The sequence below is a fragment of the Nycticebus coucang genome, chromosome 6 (genome assembly GCF_027406575.1).
Source record: "Nycticebus coucang isolate mNycCou1 chromosome 6, mNycCou1.pri, whole genome shotgun sequence".
NCBI lineage: Eukaryota > Metazoa > Chordata > Mammalia > Primates > Lorisidae > Nycticebus > Nycticebus coucang.
This window is the reverse complement of record NC_069785.1, coordinates 125579100-125602185: the sequence shown is the minus strand read 5'-3', so window position 1 is coordinate 125602185 and position 23086 is coordinate 125579100. Positions and strand designations below refer to the sequence as shown.

Below are 23086 nucleotides of genomic sequence, written 5' to 3'. Positions count from 1 at the left end.
AAAGAAATGTTCTTTTAACCTTAAAAAAAAAAGTTTTAGAAGGAAGGAGAAAAGAGAAATCTATAGGCTGTGTCTGAGGGTCAGGTCAGTAATAACAAAACAAAGCCTACAGAGGAAAACTTCCTGGAGATTTTCAAAGAACCTTATCTTAAGGTTACTAGCATTGTCATTTTCAGATTTTTTTTTTTTTCTTAATTCATTTAACTTTCACTTTGTGGACTCCTAAACTCATCCCCAAAACACTTTCTTTTTTGGAACAATTTCTCTCTGTATCCAAACTCTGCCAGGTTCTTGGACATTTTAGGTAATTGGTATTTTTCTTTTGTTTTGTACATTAGTCTTTCTGGTCCTCAGCTTAAGTGTATCCCCAATAAACAGAACTACTCTGAGAAAGCATATATGTATGTTGTATATTTTTTCCTCTAGAAAAGATTAAATAAATCAATGAATAAAGATCTATTGATAAGCTTTTTCCTAAATATTTGCCTTAAAAATGCTACAGTCATTCTGAACTTTGTAAAATTTTCAATTGAAAATAAGCAAACAACAATGGCAAAACCAGTAACCCCCACCATGTGGTTTCCTTTTTTATTAGCTAAGCTAATCACGTAAATAAGAACATACTATTACCGAAAGCTTTTCCCATCTGAAGCACACTGGGAGCCACAGACACACCAGGTGTCTTCAGTCAACACATCTGGCAAGCCCATCACGCCCCAGGACGCCCTTACGGCCTATGTCCTTCTACGCCATTGTTTCCAGGCTATGTAGATTGACATTTTTAAAACAAAGATCAAATTGCTTTTAGATATATAGTTTTATAACCTGCCTTTTTGCTAAATAGCTCATGTAAAACTTTCCATGTCAGTAAATACATATCTAATGATCATTTTTAAGGTTCATAAAGTATTCCATTAATAAAATTTTGTAGCCAAAGTCATGAATGACATCTACCTCTCCTACATAAACACTTCAGGGATGCTGTCCAAGTCAGTGTAATTACGCTGGACAGCCTCATTCGGTACGGCCCCTCTAATTTTATTACCCTAAAGGTGTGATTCTATCTCAGTTATTGCCCTTGAGTATTATGTAATATATTTAAGTGGAAGCTTTCTTGGATAAAAAGGAAAATAAACGAATTCTAATAAACTTTTAGAATTATTCTATAGAATTACAGTTAGTCAATTCACTGACTTAACTCTTAGAATTCCAAGTGCAAAACCTGACTGTAGCTGATAAATCCCTTATCATAACACACCAGGCCATCATGATTTCACACCCTACTAAGAACACCCTAAGTCACAAAGTCTCTTTTCTCAACATTGCATTCAAGTGTAGTAATGTGGCACAGCAACTTTTCTTAGTAGGAGATTAAAAAAATATCCAACACTGTGAAATGAAATGTGAACACAGACTCCTAATCATTCCCTGAATTACACTATTAGTTGGGCACTGCCACCCTCTCCTTATAATACTACATTTCATAAAAGCACAAACATTAAAATACCTACCTAAAATTATTTATTTCATTGTATTAGTGACAAAGATATTTAAACATGACTCGATATTATCAGTGAGAAGAACAGCCTCAGAGCTGTCTACATTTTCTACTGAATACCATCACACCCAAGGCGCTTCACGTCTCAGACTAGTGTTTTCCAACCTGTTTTAACTCACAGCACACTAGAACCTACACTTACACTTCCGCAACACACTTAAACACTTGATCAAAACAAAGAGTAGAAAAAAAAGAATATACTTACTGTGCTTTGAACTTCTTTCAAAAATAATGATTAAAAATCAATTAAATCAAATGTTCAGAATGATCAAAACATAACACTTATGTTGATCAAAACCAAAGAGTAGGAAAAAAGAATATACTTACTGTGCTTTAAACTTCTTTCAAAAATAATTAATGATTTTTTTAAATTTCAGTGCACACCCAAGACCTTGTGCTGTGGCACACAGGTTGAAAATCACTGTGTTAGAGTTAAGAGACCAAATTTTCTCTTCTGCAACTGCACATTAGCGTATATGACTGACTCTCCCACTTGTAGTCCGCTGTATGTAAACACAGCACTTGAAACTTCTGATCCAAGTCCACTACCTTAAGAATTTTGTGATTTTGATGAGAAATTTGAGAGAAAAAATTTTGAGAAAATATTACTAGACTGAGTACTTGTTTGTGTGAAAATATTTCTAAACACTTATTTCTTGATTTCCATAGTCTCTCATTATCCAAAACTGTTGGTTTAAACCAACTGGCTCTATCCCTATTAAATTAGGCATTCTGAAATACAGAACAAAAACACTTTGCGAGAGAGGTTTAACCTTCACTGTACACTTCAACCACTTCCAAGGAGAATTCTCCCTCCCTCCCCGACCCAGCCCCACATCCTTCATAAACAACTCTGCATCTACCCTACCTTTCCATTTGGCCCAGAGTCAATGTGGGAAAATTCCAAGGCTTTAAAGTTGCACTTACTCAAAGCAGGATTTGATACCGTGACCAGATGATCCCAAACCAAGTGTCCCCACACTGAGATTAACAATCATTTTAAAGCTTCATAATTTTCCACAACCGCCCTCTGAAACTAACTTATCTCTATTTACAGGATACAAAACTGAGGAGACTTGTTCAGGTTTCTGTGGCCTTACCAGCATGCTAAGTCATTCTGTAGCCCTAATCTACTGAGCCATTCATGTTTACTGAAAAAGGAGTATTTCACGTAAACAGCACATAGCACTACACACAAATCATAGAAACGAAACAATTTATGAAAATCATTATAGCCGATGTACCTCTTATAACCACATCAAAGTAACTGAATCAAAAACCTAAGCTGCAGTACTGACTGGTCTAGTCACCAGTGGAGGAAAAGGTATTCTTGACTTCTCCATATTTCAAAAAAAAGTGAAAATTTTTTAAAATAAACTTTCATCAGAAGCAAACTGTATACCCACATTTTCTTTCCACTGTGAACAAACAAGTGTAAGGTCATTACTTAGCTGCTAGCAGAACAGACTACCCCTTTATCTCTTGCCCATGAGCAGCTACAGAAGCCATCGTCATGTTAAGGAAAAGCCTCATTAGAAATAGAGTGCTAGTTTATCACTCTGCAGCCTTCCAAAGCAGTTTACAAACCAGGGATTGCCAGAATGTTAAAACATCAGCCACGCAGAGAGTTTGTGAAAGCCGTTAAAAAAAAATACACTAGCCCCTTCCACATTTAGTGGTATAGTGATATTACCCAATGGTAACAAGTGCTGCTTCTGGAACTAGCTTGCCTAGATGTAAATCCTGAATGATTCCACTCCTGTGTGACTGTGGGCAAGTTACTTAAGTTTTCCAACTCTGTTTTTTCATCCATAGGCAGTGGTGATAACCCTTACCTCCTAGGTTATAGGGCTACTGAAGAATGAAGGTGATAATACAGGGAGAAGTATTTTAAGTACAGTGCCTGGCACATAGAAAGCTTATTATTAACTTACTAGTATTTCTACTGCTACTGCTACCCCCTACTACTACTCCCATCACCATCCAGTGAACACAGTAACATGAACATAAGGCTGGAGGATTTACCTGCAATTTTTGTTAAATAGATTTGATCTAATTGGTTTTAGTCCCAGGACTATGCTAAAAAATGACAATTATTAAGTACACTAAAAATGCTTTATATTTATAGAGCTACTCCTTGTTACACCTTGCCTAGGTCACCTCTCTAAATTTTATGCATCCTTTAACACCTTCCTCAAAAGATACTCCAAAAATGAAACCTTTTCAGATACCTCTTGCCATAATGATGCTTCTTTTGAGCTGAGCTCATGGTATCTATTATTGCCTAAAATACTGGCATGTCGTCTTTACATTTTTGTCCCATATGCCATTATTTGAATGCACAGTGATGTAATTTTTTATAGACCTCAAACTCTATAGCTCTTAAGGATAAAAACCATATCCTAATGCTTAATTGATCATAGACTGAATCTTTGCATATTAATTGCACCCAGTAAATGTGCTAATAAGTTTTCTAATCACTTCTGATTGTGCACATCAAATACACTTAATAAAATATGAAAATCAGGTTATTAATAAACTCTGAAATCAAAGTACTTGATAAATAAAAATTCTTCACACTTACAGCTGAATACATAATCATATCTACTTCTCCACAGGGATCCCAAAAGGAAGAAGTGACATTATGGAGCAAAAGATCAGCACCAGAATCAGAAATATTTGCTACCTACCCAAGTTAAATTCTTCTGCAAAAATCACAGCTATATGGGTGGGAGACAAGATGGCGGACTGAAGCCAGCTTTCAACAAAGGCTCCCGTCCAGAAGGAGAGTTAAGGGACAGGAATTTAGTAAGTATCCTGGTGGACTTGAGCCTCACCAAGAGAGAAGGCTGAAGAACGCACATCAACACCGCTGAGGCAAGTTGTGATCACAAGGACGCAAACAAAAGTACAAAATCCACCACCAAGCGGACGGGAGTCCCCCTCCCCCATGAGACCGGCTCTAGAGCCCCACAATTGAACAAGCGGGCAGAAATTAAAGGCCCTCCCACTACACTCCACGGGACAGACCTTCTAAAAACTGGACCTACCTCCCCTACTGGGGTGCCGTGGTGTTCTCCTGCCGGACATAGGGCTGAATAAAACTTTGGGAATCCTTTGCCGGCAACCCTGAATCCCCGGCTCTCCCCTCCCGCCCACTGAGGTCTGGAGGCCTGTCCCCCAGGACTTCGGATCCTTGGGTGATTTCTCAAGGGGAGTGGACAGTCCCCGAGTTGCGACTGGTCAGCATTGACTCTGAGGCGCGCCGAGTGAGGAGAGGGCACCGGGCTGAGGGGGAGTCACGCCTCGCGGCACTTCCCTGCGGTGCAGTGCAGCAACCCTCCCCGGGCATACGGGGCCCAAGACTGAATCAGACTCTGGCCTCCCCGCTGAGAGCTGAGAACCCCTACTCTCACTCGGGGTCTGAGGGCCTATCCCCCAGGAGTTCGGCTCCTTGGGTGATTTCTCGAGGGGAGTGCACAGTGCCTGAGCTGCGTCAGGTCAGCGCTGACTCTGGGACATGTGAGCGAGGAGAGGGCACTCTGCTGAGGGGAAATCAAGCCTTGGCGGCACTTCCCTGCGGTGCAGTGCAGGAGCCCTCCCCGGACCGTAGTATTGCGTGAAACTGAATGAAACTCTAGCTTCCCCTTGCCCCACTCCCAATCGGGGTCTGGGGGCCCATCCCCCAAGAGTTCTGATTCTTGGGGGATCTCTTAAGGGGTGTGGACCCAGCACAAACTGCGGCCGCTCAGTGCTGACTCTGGGGCGCGGGACAGAGGAGAAAAGGGTCGCCTGAGTGCCCACACCAGAGCAGCAGTTCCCTAGAGGTAGATCAACAGCCGTTTTTTCTTTAACGGCAGAACGCTCACTTCTGGATATTCTGAGGCCACACCCTCTGTCTCCCTGGGCAACCAGAGGAGGCCACCGGTGACACGGCTCACAAACCCGGAAGCCTCCAGGGCGGGGCCGACCCAGAGAGGTGTTCAGACGCAATTCTCCAGCAGCAAAGACGTTTGAACTCAAAACAGCCCGTCTCCTGTAGGCGACGACAGGAACAGAGACAGAACCTCACAAAGTTGTCTGTTCTGTTCCGTTCTGTTAGCAGCATGCATCAGGGACGGGGCTAAGCCTGAGTGAACACCTCCTTCCCATCACCTGCATCAAACACTCAAAGATGTCAGGCCCCATCTCCTCCTGCTAGATAGCGGCAGTCTGCGGGGGCCTGGCAGACTTCCTTGCGATTCAGGCAGGTGCAAACCCCTGGAGTGTCTGTTCACTGCAGGCAACCGGGTTAGCCATCTGCAGAGATACCAGTGACTGGGTTCGACGGAGGGGCAAAGTGGGGAAGGAGACGTCAACCTTCTCAGACTGCTCTGTTTGTTGGGTGGCTCCTCCTGACTCCACGCTGCACTGGGGTGAGCTGTGTCAGAGGGGTCACCAGGCCCCTGTGATCCAGTTCCCAGAGACCTCTTGAACCCTTCCACCTGAGACAAGTGCCGATTGAGACAGTTGATTCGGACCTTTTGAACTGGGCTAATAGACTGAGGACTCTTCAGGCGGTGCCCTGGGTGTGCGATTGTAGGAAGGTTTGCTTCTCCTTTTCCAACTGGGGCCAGAGGTGGGCAGGCGGGGTGACTTAATTGCTGATTTTTCCACACAGCTGAGACTTCAAGCCAGAGTAGAAGTTGCAATAAGATCGAACAGAAACCAGCTGAAAACAAGACAGAACCACTTTGCTCCACCACACCAGACAGGGCCCCAGTTTCTCAGGCCACAACACTGTACGGGCCCTCGATAAAACCCCAGGGGAAAAACCAAAGGGAGTAAACCATGGGGCGGAATCAGCGGAAAAACTCTGGTAACATGAATAACCAGAATAGATCGACCCCCCCAAGAAAAGATACGGCAGATGTGATTGAAGATCCCATTCATAAACAACTGGCTGAGATGTCAGAAGTCGAATTCAGAATTTGGTTTGCAGACAAGATTAATAAAATGGAATTAGGAATTCGAGGAGAAATTCAAAAATTGTCTCAAGAATTTAACGAATTTAAAGACAAAACCACCAAAGACTTAGACACACTGAAACAAGAACTTACAGCCCTCAAAGATATGAAAAATACAGTAGAATCCCTCAGTAACAGAATGGAGCAAGCAGAAGAAAGGATTTCTGACATTGAAGATAAAGTCTTCGAACGCTCCCAATCTCTCAAAGAGGAAGAGAAATGGAGAGCAAAAACGGATCACTCACTCAGAGAGCTCTCAGATAATTCGAAAAAAAACAACATAAGGGTTATAGGAATTTCGGAGAATGATGAAGTGGCTGCCAAGGACACAGAGGCCCTTCTACATGAAATTATGAAAGAAAATTTTCCAGACATGCCTAGAGAATCTGAAATTCAGATAGCAGACAGCTTCAGAACCCCAGCACGATTCAACCCCAATAAGCCATCTCCCAGACATATCATAATTAGCTTCACTAAAGTTAACATGAAAGAGAAGATTCTCAAAGCAGCCCGGCGAAAGAAAACTATAACGTACAAAGGTAAGAATATTAGAATAACTGCAGATCTCTCTGCTGAAACTTTTCAAGCAAGAAGAGGCTGGTCATCAACTTTTAATCTCCTAAAGCAAAAAAACTTTCAACCCAGGATCTTGTATCCAGCTAAACTGAGTTTCATCTATGATGGAGAAATTAAATACTTCAATGACATTCATATGTTGAAAAAATTTGCCATAAGTAAACCAGCTCTTCAGGATGTTCTCAGACCTATCCTCCACAATGACCAACCCAATCCTATACCACAAAAGTAAACTCACTCAGAAACTTCGGATCAAACTCCAACTTCCACACTGGCGAAAGGATTAAAAATGTCCACTGGACCTTTGAAAAACTCGATACCCAAAATTCCACCAGACTTATCAATACTCTCCATCAATGTGAATGGCTTAAACTGTCCTCTAAAGAGGCATAGGTTAGCTGACTGGATACAAAAACTCAAGCCAGATATTTGTTGCATACAAGAGTCACATCTCAACTTAAAAGACAAATACAGACTCAGGGTGAAAGGATGGTCATCCATATTTCAGGCAAATGGTAATCAGAAAAAAGCAGGTGTTGCAATTTTATTTGCAGATACAGTAGGCTTTAAACCATCAAAAGTAAGGAAGGACAAGAATGGTCACTTCATATTTGTTAAGGGTAATACTCAATATGACGAGATCTCAATTATTAATATCTATGCACCCAACCAGAATGCACCTCAATTTATAAGAGAAACTCTAACAGACATGAGTAACTTGATTTCCTCCAGCTCCATAATCGTTGGAGATTTCAACACTCCCTTGGCAGTGTTGGATCGATCCTCCAGAAAGAAGCTGAGCAAAGAAATCTTAGATTTAAACCTAACCATCCAATATTTAGATTTAGCAGACATCTACAGAACATTTCATCCCAACAAAACTGAATACACATACTTCTCATCAGCCCACGGAACTTACTCCAAAATTGATCACATTTTAGGTCACAAGTATAACCTCAGTAAATTTAAAGGAATAGAAATTATTCCATGCATCTTCTCAGACCATCATGGAATAAAACTTGAATTGAGTAACAACAGGAATCTGCATACCCATACAAAAACATGGAAGTTAAATAACCTTATGCTGAATGATAGCTGGGTCAGAGATGAGATTAAGAAAGAAATCACCATTTTTTTGGAACAAAATGACAATGAAGACACAAGCTATCAAAACCTCTGGGACACTGCAAAGGCAGTTCTAAGAGGGAAATTTATAGCACTGCAAGCCTTCCTCAGATAACGGAAAGAGAGGAAGTTAACAACTTAATGGGACATCTCACGCAACTGGAAAAGGAAGAACATTCCAACCCCAAACCCAGTAGAAGAAAAGAAATAACCAAAATTAGAGCAGAATTAAATGAAATTGAAAACAAAAGAATAATACAACAGATCAATAAATCAAAAAGCTGGTTTTTTGAAAAGGTCAATAAAATAGATAAACCTCTGGCCAACCTAATCAGGAAAAAAAGAGTAAAATCTCTAATATCATCAATCAGAAACAACAAAGACGAAATAACCACAGACTCATCAGAAATCCAAAAAATCCTTAATGAATATTACAAGAAACTTTATTCTCAGAAATATGAAAATCTGAAGGAAATAGACCGATACTTGGAAGCACGCCACCTTCCAAGACTTAACCAGAATCAAGTGGAAATGTTGAACAGACCCATATCAAGTTCAGAAATAGCATCAACTATACAAAACCTCCCTAAAAAGAAAAGCCCGGGACCAGATGGTTTCACGTCAGAATTCTACCAAACCTTTAAAGAGGAATTAGTACCTATATTACTCAACCTGTTCCAAAATGTAGAAAAAGAAGGAAGACTACCCAACACGTTCTATGAAGCAAATATCACCCTGATCCCCAAACCAGGAAAAGACCCAACAAGAAAAGAAAATTATAGACCAATATCACTAATGAATATAGATGCAAAAATATTCAACAAGATCCTAACAAACAGAATCCAACAACACATCAAACAAATTATACATCATGACCAAGTTGGTTTTATCCCAGGGTCTCAAGGCTGGTTCAATATACGTAAATCTATAAATGTAATTCAGCACATAAACAAATTAAAAAACAAAGACCATATGATTCTCTCAATTGATGCAGAAAAAGCTTTTGATAATATCCAGCATCCCTTCATGATCAGAACACTCAAGAAAATTGGTCTAGAAGGGACTTTTCTTAAACTGATAGAGGCTATCTACAGCAAACCCACAGCCAATATCATATTGAATGGAGTTAAATTGGAATCATTTCCACTCAGATCAGGAACCAGACAAGGCTGCCCATTGTCTCCATTGCTTTTCAACATTGTAATGGAAGTTTTAGCCACCGCAATTAGGGAAGAAAAGGCGATCAAGGGTATCCATATAGGGTCAGAAGAGATCAAACTCTCGCTCTTCGCAGATGATATGATTGTGTATCTGGAAAACACTAGGGACTCTACTACAAAACTCCTAGAAATGATCAAGGAATACAGCAGCGTCTCAGGTTACAAAATCAACATTCATAAATCGGTAGCCTTTATATACACCAACAACAGTCAAATTGAAAAAGCAGTTAAGGACTCTATCCCATTCACAGTAGTGCCAAAGAAGATGAAATATTTGGGAATTTACCTAACAAAAGACGTGAAAGATCTCTATAAAGAGAACTATGAAACTCTAAGAAAAGAAATAGCTGAAAATGTTAACAAATGGAAAAACATACCATGCTCATGGCTAGGAAGAATCAACATTATCAAAATGTCCATACTACCCAAAGCAATATATAATTTCAACGCACTCCCTATTAAAGCTCCACTGTCATATTTTAAAGATCTTGAAAAAACATTACTTCGTTTTATATGGAATCAGAAAAAACCTCAAATAGCCAAGACATTACTCAGAAATAAAAACAAAACAGGAGGAATCACACTACCAGACCTCAGACTTTACTACAAATCGATAGTGATCAAAACAGCATGGTATTGGCACAAAAACATAGAAGTAGATATCTGGAATAGAATAGAGAACCAAGAGATGAATCCAGCTACTTACCGCTATTTGATTTTTGACAAGCCAATTAAAAATGTTCAGTGGGGAAAAGATTCCCTATTTAACAAATGGTGCTGGGTGAACTGGCTGGCAACCTGCAGAAGACTGAAATTGGACCCACACCTTTCACCATTAACTAAGATAGACTCTCATTGGATTAAAGATTTAAACTTAAGACATGAAACTATAAAAATACTAGAGGAGAATGCAGGGAAAACCCTTGAAGAAATTGGTCTGGGTGAGTATTTCATGAGGAGAACCCCCCGGGCAATTGAAGCAGCTTCAAAAATACACTACTGGGACTTGATCAAACTAAAAAGCTTCTGCACAGCTAAGAACACAGTAAGCAGAGCAAGCAGACAGCCCTCAGAATGGGAGAAGATATTTGCAGGGTATAACTCTGACAAAGGTTTAATAACCAGAATCCACAGAGAACTCAAACACATCAGCAAGAAAAAAACAAGGGATCCCATCACAGGCTGGGCAAGGGATTTGAAGAGAAACTTCTCTGAAGAAGACAGGCGCACGGCCTTCAGACATATGAAAAAATGCTCATCATCTTTAATCATCAGAGAAATGCAAATCAAAACTACTTTGAGATATCATCTAACTCCAATGAGACTAGCCTATATCACAAAATCTCAAGACCAGAGATGTTGGCGTGGATGCGGAGAAAAGGGAACACTTCTGCACTGCTGGTGGGAATGCAAATTAATACATTCCTTTTGGAAAGATATATGGAGAACACTCAGAGATCTAAAAATAGATCTGCCATTCAATCCTGTAATTCCTCTGCTGGGCATATACCCAGAAGACCAAAAATCACAACATAACAAAGATATTTGTACCAGAATGTTTATTGCAGCCCAATTCATAATAGCTAAGTCATGGAAAAAGCCCAAGTGCCCATCGATCCACGAATGGATTAATAAATTGTGGTATATGTATACCATGGAATACTATGCAGCCTTAAAGAAAGATGGAGACTTTACCTCTTTCATGTTTACATGGATGGAGCTGGGACATATTCTTCTTAGTAAAGTATCCCAAGAATGGAAGAAAAAATACCCAATGTACACAGCCCTACTATGAAACTAATTTGGGACTCTCACATGAAAGCTATAACCCAGCTACAACTTAACAATAGGGGGAAGTGGGAAAGGGGGGGGGTGGGTAGAGGGAGGGGAATCGGTGGGATCACACCTGTGGTGCATATTACAGGGGTATTTGCGAAACTTGGTAAATGTAGAATGTAAATGTTTTGGCACAGTAACTGAGATAACGCCGGAAAGGCTATGTTAACCACTGTGATAAAAATGTGTCAAATGGTTTATGAAGTGAGTGTATGATGCCCCATAATCATATCATTGTATACAGTTATGATTTAATAAAAAAATTAAAAAAAAATCACAGCTATAATAGATTTAGTACTGAATATATGATTTTTGTACCCCTGCTATACCTTACAATATATATGTACAAGTTAACACTTCAGAACAATGGGCGCTGCTTAGGAACTCAAGATGAACGTATGTGCATTGCCGGTGGGAATGTAAATGGTATAACTGATATGGAAAGCAGGATGGCAGTTCCTCAAAAAATTAGATGATCTAATACAAGGTGACGGGGGTAGGGGAATGAGGAAGCAGGGACAGGGGAAGAGAAAGGGGGATGGGGTCATAGTGTATGGCACACCTTTTGGGGGCGGAACACAATTATAAGAGCGACTTTACCTAACAAATGCAATCAGTATAACCTAATTCTTCATACCCTCAATGAATCTCAAATAATAAAATAAAAAAAATCAAACACAGGATTACTATAGGACCACCAATTTCACTTCTATATATATATATATATATATATGCAAAAGGACTGAAAGCCTGAGTAGAACACATTTGTACATAGTACACCAAAGTTCACAGCACCAGTCACAGGAGTCACAAGGTGGACGAATGGATAAACAGAATGTGGTATAATGTATGTACAATGGACTGTTATTCAGCCTTATGAGACAGAACACTCTGACACACGCTGTAACACGGATGGGCATTGAGGACATAACGCTAAATGAAGCAGACACAAAAGAACTGTGTATGATCCCCCTTACGCGAGGGACCACAGTGGGCACATTCATTGAGACTGAAAGTAGATAGCTGTTAGGAGCTGGGGAAAGGGGAAGGGGAACGGGGCATTACTACTTAACATTATAGAGTTTCAGTTTGGAAAAACGAAGACACTCTGGAGACAGATAGTAGTGACGGTTGCATAACAACATGAAAGTTCGTAATGGTGCAGAACTGTACACTTGACAATGGTTAAAATAGTAAATTCTATGCTACGCATGTTTTACTACAATAAAAATATTTTTTAAAAAATAAAGTAATAAGGTAAATGCCTTATTAAAATAGAAGAGTATAGGTAAAGTCCAAAATTTCTGGCTCTTACTCTCATAGCACACTTATCACATTAATGTAGATAACTCTCACTTGAGAATCCTAAATCGTGATGAAATGGCCAAGTCTCAATAAAAGCTTTGTGGGAAATGTGATTTATGATGGATACAATCTTCATGTACCTTTTACTTAGAATCTTTTACTAACATTCATGAGAAAAAAAGTCACAAAACGAATGAGAAGCTAATAGAGTTAATATTTAAATTTCAACTTCTAAAGGATACTTGCCTTTATAAAACTTACTTACACCTTAAGCTATTAATAATGTCTATGAAAAAATATGAGTACCATATATGAGTTACAATTATAAAGGTTTAATAATTTAGACTTCTTTTCAATATTTTAAGAATTGCAATTCTTCCCTAAAATTATTTGCTTCAAACATTTACCTATGAATTAAATAACGGTACTATGATTATAAATATAATAAAGAGTGCCCTCAAAAAGGAGTGTATTGAGACAATGGCATCTGTCAGAATACTTAGTGCTTGAAAGATTCACTGCATTCAACTGTTCTCTTAACATGCTATGAAGATATGTGTGCAGGTGTGACCAAGCAAGGGAAGTCTACAGCTAGTGGCTCCCTGGCCAGGTGCGGAGGTTCATGCCTGTAATCCCAACACTCTGGGAGGCCAAGGTGAGAGGATCACAAAACATCACAAGTTTGAGACCAGCCTAAACAAAAGCAAGACCCCGTCTGTACTAAAATAACCAGAAAAACTAGCCAGGCATGGTGGCACACGCCTAGAGACCCAGCTCCTTGGGAGGCTGAGGCAGAAAATGGCTTGGCCAGGAGTGTGAGGTTGCTGTGAACTATGATGATGCTCCACCCAGGGCAACAGAGTGAAACCATGTCTCACCAAAAAAAAAAAAAAAAAAAGAATAAGACAAAAGAAATAAGAATAAAACAAAGCTAATGGTTTCCTAAAAACTATCTTTCTCCCAGTACTTCACAGGTTGACCCTCATTCTTCATATTCATGAAGAGCGTCCACATCTGTAGTCGCAAGTTCACCTACTGGATAACATTTATGTCACACCCTCTGTGAAAAGACAACTGTTACTCCAAAATACATACTTGCAGCATTTTTGTGTTGCTGTGCGGATACCCACAGAGTGACACAAAGTCAGAGTTCTCAAAGCCTGCATTCCCACCTGAGGAAGAGCACGGTGACGTCTGCCTTTTGGTTTCAGCTCTCAATGTACACTAGTGTCCTTTTCGTGGTTTGTCCAATGCCAGGGTTTTCATATTTTTCTGTGTTTTGTTGATGATTTCACTACTGAAAAAGGCCCCCGAGGACAATGTTGAAATGCTAGTGCTTCTAAGGCATGGGGAGGCTCTGATGTGCCTTATGGAGAAAAACGCATGGTTAGATACCCTCATTCCGGCATGAATGACAGTGCTGTTCAGAAGGAATTCAACGGTAATGGCGCAATAATACGAGTATATATTAAATAAGATGTCTCTGAACAGAAATACATATAAAACAAGATCATATGTTGATCGTTTGGTCATTGACCAGAGGATCACACAAACAACCAGATAGTCCCCTAGAGGGGATGGCTTCATAGTCACCAAATCACTGTTTACGGCAACTTTACATCAAAGAACTATTAATAACAAGAATCCACTGTACTTTGTAAGGGAAATAACTCTGAGGAAAGAAAAACAGACCAATGAACAAAGCCCAGAAATAGGCCCATGTAAATATGGCAGGAAGTGGCACAGAGATCAGTAGGAAGATTATAAACTACTCAGTAACCGGTGTTAGGACAGGGCATAACAATCAGAGGAAAAAATGAAACAATCTCTGTAACAGAAAAAAATTCAATTCCAGACGAAATGTGAAGCAAACTTTACCTCCCTGAAAAGAAAACAGTTATTTCTGCTAACAGGAAAGGAGCTTTATGATCTTAATTTAGAAAATTATTAATAAACAAAACATTTAAAAATACATAAAGGAAAAGTTGACCAGTAAAATGAAAAACTTTTGACCATCAAAAGACATTACAAACAGAAACAGACAAGCCAGAAAATGGAAAAAAACAGATAAATACTTCAAACATTCTTAAGTAATATAGAGAACTCTTAAAAACAGTTAACTGTAGCTAAGTGGGTAGGGGGCCGGTTATTTACACTGGGGCTGGTGGGTTCGAACCTGGCCTGGGCCTGCTAAAACAACAATGACAACTGCAACAAAAAATAGCCTGTATTCCCAGCCACTTGGGAGGCTGAGGTAAGAGAATTGCTTAAGCCCAAGAGTTTGGGGTGGCTGTGAGCTGTGACGCCACAGCACTCTACCCAGGGCGATAGCTTTGTCTCAAAACAAAACAAAACAAAACAAAAAAACACATAGTTAAGAAAAAAATAACCAACCCAATAGAAAAATGGACAAAAGACATGGATATTTAATGGACGATAAAATTCAAATGGCTAATAAAAACATACAAAAGATGCTCAAAATCAATACCAGAGAGACGAAAGTCAAAATTTCGATGAGATACTATTTCAGATAATTTAGCAAAACTCAAAAATTCTGAAAATAACAATTACTGGAGAAAATGTGAAAGAAAAGAAACTCTTACATAGCTAGTAGGGGCATCAACTCCAGTGCAAACACCCTGGAGAACAATTAACCACTGCCTAATAAAGCTGAAGACGCACAGACCCTGTAATCCAGCAAGCCCACTTCTTAGGGTACCCCCTGCAGGAACTGGGACACGCACACTGTGGTAAGAATGCCCATCACAACAGCATTGTTTGAAACTGCAAAACTTTTTGAGGGAAAATCCCTTATATCTAAGAACAGGCAACTGGATAAATAATACATTCATAAAATGAAATGCTGCACAGCAAGAGAAAGGAACAATTGACAGTTTGTTATACCTGTGACATAATGACTATTAAAAAACAATACTGTGGCTCAGTGAGTAGGGCGCCAGCCCCATATGCCGAGGGTGGTGGGTTCAAACCCAGCCCCGGCCAAACTGAAACCAAAAAATAGCCGGGCGTTGTGGCGGGCGCCTGTAGTCCCAGCTGCTCGGGAGGCTGAGGCAAGAGAATCGCGTAAGCCCAAGAGTTAGAGGTTGCTGTGAGCCGTGTGACGCCACGGCACTCTACCCGAGGGCGGTACAGTGAGACTCTGTCTCTACAAAAAAAAAAAAAAAAAAAACAATACTGAATGAGTAAAATAATCACAAAAACATACACAGTACAATCCTATTTATACGAAATTCAAAAACATAGAAATAAAGCATCTATTATGTAGGGTCACATACATATGTGACAAAAATTGTAAAGAAAAAATAGAGAATAAAAAACACAAAATTCAGAATAGTAGGATCCAGAAGAGGCACAGTGGGACAAAAATAGCCCTGTTAATTCCCCGGCCAAACCTGCTTCTCTTCTACTCACTCCCATCTCGGAGGCTGTATTTGACTTGTCTTTTCCTCATACACCCCCACGTAATTAATCAGTAAGACCTATCAACACCACATCCAAAACACCCCAGCTCTTTTCATCTCCATTACTCTAGTTCAAGCCACCACCAACCTCTTGCTAGGACCCTCGCCTCTCTTCACTTTTGTTCGATTCATTCTTTACAAAGCAGCCAAACGATCTTTCCAAAACTTAAGTTGAATTCATGTTCTCTAAATTCTTCAATGGCTTCCCTTCACACTTACAATAAAATCCAATCTCTTCATCATCGTCTTCAAGGCTTCATTTACACTGATCTCTGCTTACGTCCCTAACCACATCCTGAGGCCTCCTGGAGGCCCCTAGGCTTCAGCCTCCCTGGCTTTCTACCAATGAGCCACGCTAATTTCCTCTTAAGGCCTTCACATTTGCAAAATTACCCTGTCCCTTGGCTCTTGGGAGGTTGCTTCATCTCAGCATTTAAGTCTGAAATTTAAAGACGAATGTCACCTTCTCAAAGAGACTGCATCTGATCACTCCTCAAAAAAGCACCACTGCCACCATCAATCCCTCATTATCTCACCTTCTTCCATTCTTTATAGCACTTACCACAACCATTAGTTTAGTGTCTGTTCTCCACCAGAACTTGAAGTCCCACAATAGCAGGAACGTGTCAGTCTAGTGTCATACAGACCAGTGCCCCAGACATGGCAACAAATACTTGTTGGATGAATAGAAAAATGAATTTTACTTTGAACAGATATAAAATAATACTTTCTGACAGTGAAATGAAAATCAAGTATGCCAATGAGTAAGGCAGAAAGAGAAGAAATAAAAATTTTGAAAATCCCTGGAAAAGCATGACCCCAAGAACAGTTTTAAAACGAATGCTTTTCACAACAGTACTTGTCACACATCACATTCCCAAGGATGACTAATGAATTCTTAATTAAAGTTTCACACAACCTTAAGATCCTGAGTGCGGGAAATGTGTCACCTGCTTAAATCTCCTGTTTTTAGAAAAGCCCCCTGATTAAAAACGTGGGCTTCACTGAGTTAATTATGATTCTGCTGTTCAACTTGAGCAAGTTAATTTACCTCTCTATGCCTGCTTCCTTTCTCATAAAATAAAAGCTATTAATAGCAATTTCCTAGGGTTATTGTGAAGATTAAATGAAATAAAGTTTTTAAAGCATCTAGTTAAGTGCCAGGCATGCAGTAAAGGTCAATAAACTGTAGTTACTATTCTGAAAGGGGAAGAGGGAAGTCAAATAAATAGGAGAACTGATCTCAGCAGAGGTGGACCAATTACAGACAAGGTACTGGGACTGTGTGCCAAGGATAAATCCTTTTCCCGTCCAGAAGAGAAATGTACACAAAGGTAATGCACAAGTCTGGGCAAAACACTGAGAAAACGCTGAGGGAGTAACTGTCTTCCCTCGAGAGGTCAGCCCCACAGAACACTAAGTCTTACAAGATAGCAGAAGGAATTTACTGGACAAAAAAGGACAAGGCACATGTGCAGGCACAGACGTGTTAAAAGGAAGTCAGATAAAGTGAGAAATGTGCAGGAGGTGCTGGGGAGTGTGCGTGAGAGGAGGAATGGAAGGCCGAGCAGGATGGCAGGGCCAGATGGTAAGAGGTAAAGGTCTTCCATTTAAAAGTTTACACTGTATTCTTTGGGCAGTGGGGAAATAAAGGAGAAAAAATTTAATGTGCTAATTTGATACCAACTCTCCTAAAAAAGCCGGACACTTTATGGCTTTAAATACCATACAGGTCCACAAATTGTCAGCCTAAGATGGAAAATACTGTATGAGTTCTTGAAACTGCATAAATAATCTGCTTATTAACAATAATTGACAGAGCAGAATGATGGTCACCAAAGGCTGGGAATGGAAGGAGGGAGTGGGGGATAAAGTGAGGATGGCTGATTAGTGCAAAAATATAGTTAGCCAGAATGAACAATACTTGATCACACAGCAAAGTGACTCCAATCAATAAGTTAGGGTATGCTTTAACATAACTAAAAAAGTGCAACTGGGATGTTGCTAACACAAAGAGATGATAAAATGCTTGAGGTGATGGATACTGCCGTTACCCTGATTTGATAACACCCACTGGATGCCTGTATCAAAACATCACATGTACCCAATAAGGATATACAACTATTAGGTACCCATAATAATTTAAAAAATTTTTAAATGACTGATTTAGAACCTATTCTCACAACCAGTTTTTTCTTTTTTGAGACAGAGTCTCACTCTGTCGTCCCGGGTAGTGTGTTGTGGTGTCATCACAGCTCACAGCAACCTCAAACTCTTAAGGAAATGAAAGATTTCCTTAACTATGCTATAGTGAGATAACAACTATATGGAACTAGGCCTCTCGAGCGATCCTCCTGCCTCAGCCTCCCCAGTATCTGGGACTACAGAAGCCTGCGACAACGCCAGGACAGGTTTTTTTCTATTTTTTTAGTAGAGATGAGGTCTCCCTCTTGCTCGGGCTAGTCTTGAACTCCCGAGCTCAAGCAATCCACCCGTCTCGGCTTCCCAGAGTGCTAGGATTACAGGCATGAGCCACCATGCCCAGCTTTTCAGTGCTTTGATGATCGATGTTATACTAGTCGTCATCATAACAATAGCAGATAAAACCTATTGTGAGTTTACTGTGTGCCATGTGATGGATTTTTAAATACATCATCTTGTTTAATTCTCACCAATACTCTTACAAGGTGTACTATTATCCCATTTTACAGATCAGAAAACTGAAGCAAGGTGAGGTTATGGTCACACAGCTACTGAGTGGCAGAGCCAAAATTCAAATATAGGGGGACTTTAAGGCTCTAAAATTAAACCAATCTGAACTGTGATATTGCTCAGTTCAACATCATTTGCTCAAAAGTTATTTGTGTAGCCACTATCATTTAAAGCCTCATGCTAGGTCAGGGGTTCCTTTTTAAATGTTGTAGTAGTTAACAGTAATTATGAACTTTCACTATGGAGAAAAATCATCTGGGCAGCTTGGGCTCTACCAGAGATTCTGATTCAGTAAGTCTGAAGTCGAATTCAGGGATCTGCATTTTTAACCATAAATTCAGTCGATTCTGACTGACTTGTTCTATAAATCATGCTGTGAACCTGTGCTGGGTGTCCTAGAGATTAGAAAACGTTTGGGCTTGCTGTTCCCAAGGCATTTACAATCTAAAAGGTATAAAAATGGAGTGCACCAACCATACAGAGCAATACAAGAAAGGAGTACAGATAACACAAGTAAGAAAGACCTCACAGAAGAGATGGTGAATGAGATCTGAAAAAGAAAAGGAACACATGCTGCACAGAGACTGTCAGGGGGTCTTACACACACAGGAAGGTGGGAGCAGCAGAGGTCTTGGCAGGCAGAGCATCTGCATTTAGGAATGAAATGGTGATATCAGAAAAAAGGGGGAAAAGGTTCCAGAAGGCCACAAATGTCAAGCTAAACAGTATGGGCTTTACTCAGTATGGGCCCTGGAAAGCAGGCAATGGTTTTGAGGAGAAAAATGAAATAATCAGACCAATACTTTTTGGAAGTGTGTTCACATGCAGCTATAAAAGAAACAGACACTGGGAATAGTTAGATTATTACATTCTAATGCCAAAGAAATGAAAGTTTGAAAAGGGAAGAATGGTAAACCTTAATGACTAATCACATGTAGAGCAAAGGCAACAATCACAGCCAAAAGACTTGGTGTCAGTTTCATGTTACTTTTTAGAACTTTTTCTCATATACATGTATAGATGACTAGGCCTAAAATATATGAACAGCTGACTTATTGTTTTTTTTTTTTTTTTTTTTTTGAGACAGTCTCACTATATCACCCTCAGTAGAGTGCCATAGTGTCACAGCTCACAGCAACCTCCAACTCCTGGGCTCAAGCAATTCTCTTGCCTCAGCCTCCCGAGTAGCTGGGACTACAGGTGCCCACCACAACGCCCAGCTATTTTTTGGTTGCAGTTCTCATTGTTGTTTCAGCAGGCCCAGCTGGGCTCGAACCTGCCAGCCTCGGTGTAGGTAACCGGCACCCTACTCACTGAGCTACAGGCGCCGCACCAAAGAGCTCACTTATTTAAAACATAGGCAGGACTAAAAGGTCAGGAATTTGGCTGCTTAGCCAAAATATATGTCACACAGTTCACACACTGTGAAAACGAAAAGAAAGGGGTGGCGCCTGTGGCTCAGTCGTAAGGCACCGGCCCCATATACCGAGGGTGGCGGGTTCAAACCCGGCCCCGGCTGAACTGCAACCAAAAAATAGCAGGGCGTTGTGGCGGGCGCCTGTAGTCCCAGCTACTCGGGAGGCTGAGGCAAGAGAATCGCTCAAGCCCAGGAGTTGGAGGTTGCTGTGAGCTGTGTGAGGCCACGGCACTCTACCAAGGGCCATAAAGTGAGACTCTGTCTCTACAAAAAAAAAAAAAAAAAATGAAAAGAAAGTACTATATAACAAATATAAGTATCTGACCTCCGAACCTATGGCAGTATGAAAGCAAAAATTACAGGAGGAAAAGAGCCTGCTATACGTGGACACACTTAAGCATCTGACAGTCAAGAAAACCATAAAAAAGCACACACAATCACTCAGGGAAACTTCTCTATAACTGTTTATTGACAAGTACACAGGATTCCCAAAGAAGTAAAATTAATATGGATCTTCCTTAATGTTCTAAACACCACAAGACAAAATCTTCTATAAACATTCTTTAAAGTTAAATATTTTGAAACAAATATTAATAATGTTTAGCCGATTAAAGAAATAATTTTAAAAGGATGGCTAACACATGCCAAGACAACACCACTCATCGGTAACCAAAATACAGTCAATAAAGGCTGGAAAAATAGATAACACACAGTTTGAAGATGACAACATTTTCCTAAGGCATCTAACCAAAAACGGACTTGACTGATAAAACTTAACATGGGCAATTCTTTCCTAATGACTATGCCTTTAAATTCTATGTTATCAATAATATGAACTCATCCTCAACAAAAAGTGGTCTTCTACGCATACTCTATAAATTTACCGATTCAAATTAGGTAACATCATTTGACACTCAATTTGTGCAGCAATAGGCTATATGACAACTTTTCAAAGGACTTTAACATTGGAACATTTGAAGGGCTCTATACTGTTTTCTAAGGACTTCACCTAACATTTTCATTTGGGGAATTAAGATACTGATTCAAAGTTATACTTAAGTTTATAATTAAATTTAAAAAATACAGGGTGGCCATGAAGTTCACACACTATTTTAAACTGCACACAAACTTTTTACACCCTGTGTGTGTATACTAAAGACACAATCACATACCTTTACTCATGTAGCAAAAAGTATACAATAATTACTGGAGTAATAAAAGTTTGATATGGTTTAAACAGCAGAAAAGCAATCAATATACAACACTTGGAACAGTAAAATGAAATTTCCTTATCTATGCTGTAGTGAGATAACAACTATATGGAACTAGGCATCTCCTATTTCTCAGAATGGATACAGAAAAAACACCACACAGAGACCATTACCTCAATCAAATGATCTGGTGACATTAAGATATCAAAGATTAAGATAACGGAACTTCAGAAAACCTAGGTCAAATATGTTACATGTTATAATCATCCAGGGGTCCTCAAACTTTTTAAACAGGGGGCCAATTCACTGTCCCTCAGACTGTTGGAGGGCCGGACTATAGTTAAAAAAACCCCCCCCCAAAAAAAAAAAACCTATGAACAAATTCCTATGCACACTGCACATATCTTATTTTGAAGTAAAAAAACAAAACGGGAACAAATACAATCACACCATCTCATGTGGCCGGCTGGCCGCAGTTTGAGGACCCCCATCTAAACAAATGGAGCAGTCAATTACAAACCTGGCTGCCCTCCTCCTCCCATAAAAATCCATCTTCTTGGAATCATCCTTGGTCCTTAGAAGCTTATACTATAGGGACACTAATTGAAGCCTAAGAAATATGCCTTAAAACAGTGTTTTTCAAACTGCAAGTTGCGACCCACAAATCAATTTAGAGTACTTCAATAGCATTTTCTTAAATGAAAGAGAATGAAATATAATAAAGATTACCAGAATATATCACAGGTAATAAGTAAATAGTGCTTTGGGAAACTTTTCGTTCATTGTACGTACTAGATCATGATGTAAGCTGTACTTCTTATTGTGAAGCACGATTTAAAAAAGAAAAAAAGAAAGTTTGAAAGCTACTACCCTAACGCCCCAGGACCCAAAGGCTGTACGTTTTCCTTAGTACTCAGCACCTATTCATAGTCTCCTTGCTCAAGATGGACTGGTGGAGGCCAAGTTAAGAGCTTCATAGGTCTTTACAGTGAATAGAGGAGAAGCCCAAACTAAACTTGTATTTGGATTTGAAGACACTGTACGCTTCCCTGCACAGCCCTGGGCGGTGTCTACAAGCTCCTTGTAGCCTAGCAACTTCAGAGTAGAGCCCCTCCTTTCTTCCACTGCCTGCAGACAGCTCAACACTTGCAACCAACTTTCCTCAAGTACAACTTCTGGATTCACTGCGTCCCAAAAGGAGACAACACTACATTTCCTCCCTTCACCAATTCCCAGAATGTCTTCTTAGTAGACCTACAGCTCTGCACTCCCCATTCTCAACAGAGAAGCTCCATACAGACCCTGACTCTCCCGTCCCCTCCCCAGGATCCCAAGACAAGGAACCCTCGGGTAAGATCCCATCTTACTCCAACCTTGTCATTCTCAGTGTCTCCTAACTTGGGATGAATCTATTCTCCGAAACCCCTTTATTAAACAACCACATCCTTTTATCAGACCGTGGACGGAGCAGGCCTGTTGTGTCCCAGGAGCCCAGGAATGCCTTCCCTTTCCTCACTAAACCTCCCCGAGGACATGTCTTTGGGGAGATTCAGTAGTCCGGAGATAAGTTTCCCATCACCCGTGCAGCCCAGACACATCTCCATCTCCTGCCGTCCAGGAGGCGTGTTCCCATCCCCC

General features: G+C 40.2%; 1 protein-coding gene across 5 annotated transcripts in view; it reads right to left on the bottom strand.

Moving 5' to 3' along the window:
- The window catches only part of TBCEL (tubulin folding cofactor E like), a 97221-nt gene that overhangs the window by 53566 nt on the left and 20569 nt on the right, over positions 1–23086 (bottom strand). Inside the window, exon 2 of one of the 5 annotated variants that reach the window (XM_053594534.1) lies at positions 13799–13992. The exons of 2 other annotated variants lie outside the window; for them this stretch is intronic. The gene's annotated coding sequence lies outside the window, so the exon portion shown is untranslated. Of the gene's footprint in view, positions 1–2485; positions 2654–13798; positions 14244–23086 lie in introns of those variants that run through there. 2 more of the 5 variants (XM_053594533.1, XM_053594536.1) reach the window with 2 other exon arrangements.